Source organism: Lactuca sativa, chromosome 2, assembly GCF_002870075.4.
Source record: "Lactuca sativa cultivar Salinas chromosome 2, Lsat_Salinas_v11, whole genome shotgun sequence".
NCBI lineage: Eukaryota > Viridiplantae > Streptophyta > Magnoliopsida > Asterales > Asteraceae > Lactuca > Lactuca sativa.
In genome coordinates, this window is record NC_056624.2 from 90,653,107 (window position 1) to 90,656,852 (window position 3,746).

A 3,746-nucleotide genomic window follows, 5' to 3' on the forward strand; every position below is an offset into this window, starting at 1 on the left:
AATTATTCGAGAAACTACCGAAAAGATTGTGCAAATTTGGGAACGACTTAAAGCTTCTAGAGATAGACAGAAAAGCTACACAGACAAAAGGAGAAAACCCTTGGAATTCCAGGTTGGCGACCGAGTTTCGCTAAAGGTCTCACCCTGGAAAGGAATGATATGCTTTGGAAAGCATGACAAACTGAACCCAAGGTATATAGGACCATTTGAGATTCTTGCCCGAATCGGCCCTGTAGCTTACAAACTTCGATTACCCCAACAACTAAGTAACATTCATCCTACCTTCCAGGTTTCGAACTTGAAAAAGTGTCTTTCCAACGAGACTCTTGTGATACCACTCGAGGAAATCGAGTTAAACGAGAGCCTCAATTTTTTGGAAGAACCCGTAGAGATACTAGACAGGGAAGTTAAGAAAACCAAACAAAGCCGCATCCCGATAGTGATGGTTCGCTGGAATGCAAAGCGGGGACTTGAATTCACATAGGAGCAGGAGGATAAAATGCAACAAAAATACCCACATCTTTTCCCTAGTCTATCTGTAAAGTAAATTTCGGGACGAAATTCCCTCTAACGGGGGGATAATGTAACAAACCGTTATTTCAAACTTATGTAATAGTGTAGGTCAATTTGTACTTCTTTTTAAATAAATAAAGAGAAATTTTGGCATACTATGTATATTTACATAATTGACCCTCAAAAATAAATTATTAAATAATCTAAATTGGGTTGAACCAAGTGATAGAGATTGTAACAAGGTTTCCAAAAATATAAAGAACACTGAAATCCGAGTTATAACGAAGAAGTTATGACCAATCGAAAATCCGCGACAAAACCGACAAAACACTGTTAAGTGTGAAAACTGAATTTGTAATAAAAGGCTTTCTAGCCTTAACAATCTGAATGAAAGTTATAGTTTATGTTAAACCAAAAACTTTCATAAAAAGAACGCCAAAATCTGACTTCGTATGAGGAAGTTATGATTTTTCTAAGTTTCAGTATAGTAGTACAACGATAAAAAAACAGACAAAAACGATAAAAAAAACAGCCAAAAACGGACGTCGTATGAAGAAGTTGTGAATTTATAACGGATTCATGTCCCGGTCTGTTTAAAATAATAATATTAAAAATAAATCAAAATTAGCCGACGAAGTCTAAACGAAAGTCGTAGAGTATAATTTTACATACGCGTGCATATAAAGAACATCAAAAACGGAGTTTGTATGCAAAAGTTATGAATTTTACAAGTTTTGGCAAAAAAAATAAAGAAAAATAGCAAAAACCGGGAATATTTGCATGAACAGTAACTGCCACGTCACCCTCGCATGCGAGCCTCCACGTGACATCTTCTGATTGGACCGCAACCTCGCGTGTCACCTCCTGATTCGACCAAGTCCGAGGTCCACTTAGAACCGGACAGCCTCGCATGAGACACACCGGAGACACCCCTCACACGCTCCTCGGACACCCCCTTCGCACGTGCCCTCTTCCCATTGGACCGAGGTCTGGTCCAATCCGAGCCTACATAATCGGTTGTACCTGAATCTCGGTTGTTACACCGACACGACGGCTGGTGGTGGCAGCCGCCACCTCACGGTGGTGGTTGGGGTTCCTTTCTTTCATTATTCCATTTTCTATTACATTTTACAAGGCTTTTGTCCAAAAATAACACACACACACACACACTAAACTAGCATACACACACATAACCACCTGGTGGTGGCCGGTGGTGGCGAGTGGTGGCAGTGGGGTCTTTCTTCAGATCTCTGGCCAAGCAAGGCTCGTGCAGCCTCAACCATCACAACATACAGGCACAAACACCACCATGTCCACTTCTGGCCGTGAACGAGCCCAGTCGTGAACGGAAATCGGAGGGGCACTTACGGTGGGGAGGAATGGTGACAGTCCACCACCAAAAACCATAATCAAAACATCTACGGAAGAGGAGGAGGGCTCAACTGGTTTTTGCTTGACATCGGCGACGAAGGTGTACTATGACGGCGACAACAGCGACACGCGGTAGGTCCAACTGTGAACGGAAGTTAAGAAGTGATTACGGTTGGGAAACGGTGACAATCCATCACCGAGACACGACCATAGCAGCGCCATAACCTCCAACAGCAGCAACAACGTTTCCAACGTCCAACACCGAGAGAAACGGTAAGGAAGAGAAAGAGAGAGAGATGGCAGTATACAATCATGACGACTATCCTCGGTGTTCACGGCTTCGCCAGCGGTAGCAGCCACAACGAGGCGTCTCGGTGGTCCTCCAACTTTAACAAGCAAGGGACGATGATCGGTGATGGAAGGGTTCGTGAGGTGTGCGGCCATAAATGGAGAGATAAGGTGGGGTGGCGGCTGATTCTTTCACTTAGGGTTAGGGTTTAGAACCCTTAAATACCCGCTCCATATTAGAAGTTTGCAATAATGGCAGAACTGGTCCCTCCCCATAAACACTTTTGCAACAAAGGCCTAAAATTTACTCTTTATACCCCCGCTCCCCCAATTCCTTTCATTTTAAGTCTGAAATTTACCTTTTTAACCCAACCTTCTGAAATCCTTTACAATTTAAGTCTAATACTTATCAAACAACCCCTTGGCCTCTAAAATCCTTTCAAAATAAATTCCAAAATTACTTTTTAACCCCCGAATGATCCGATTTATAACATTTGGCTTCCCAAAACCAATAATCCCCTAAATCATATGAATTTATTGCGACTATTCGTTCATTAAATTTTATTTTTTTTATTAATTAGACAGATGTTACAACATTTATTCTTCCCTGTCAGTGTCGTAGATGGGTCTAGAATATTTTTCCTTTTCTTCTTCTTCATCTTCTTCTTCTTCCATTTCTTCTTCTAATTCTTTAATTTATTCTTCCCCATCGGTGTCATAGATGGGTCCGAGATCTTTTTCAACAGAGTCAATGTTGCCAAAATGACTATTCTGGTCTTCACCTAACATATTTTATAAGATTTGACGATTGTTCAACAAAATTGAGAAGTAAACATCCACGAATTCGAATCTTGCTCATTGGAGACATTTTGAACCAGGAACTTTTCTTTGACAAACTCGACATAATTTTTTTGTTTTCTTTTTTAAAACAAGAACAACAATAACAAATTTGGCAAGAAATCAGTAACACCCAATCGAAAACAGCTATGATAGGAACTTCTGGTGACCTTTAACTCTGATACCACAACTGATGTGCGTTTGGACCGCTCCAAAATCCAACCAACATGAATCTGATTTCTATCACCACAAATACTTCAAATATGGAGCTTGAAGCCTCAAATGATACCCAAATGGTATGAATACGCAACATAATAACACAAAGAACAAAGATGATTGGCGAGAACAAAGAACAATGACAAGAACAAGATAACAAAGGGATAGTGTGAATATTTTGGTAGACGTAGAGTTTGATATTTCGGTGATAATAAACCATGACCTATTGGTTTGAGTTCGGTGAAAACAAGTTAAGACCTGTTAACTTGAGTTCTATCACACCCCAAAAACCAAAGGCGGAAACATTTCCGAGGTTGACTCCACGTTGAGTATCAGATCCAGTGTACATAGTAATCACAGTAAACAACCATTACATTACATATATTTGAAAGTTTACATTTGTTTCAAAAGTAAATTGTACAAGTTTTATACATATATAATATGAACAAAAGTTGAGACGAGTCTTCTGAGCACTCCGTCTTCACCAAAAGATATCGCCGGGTACCTGTCTAACGTGGACC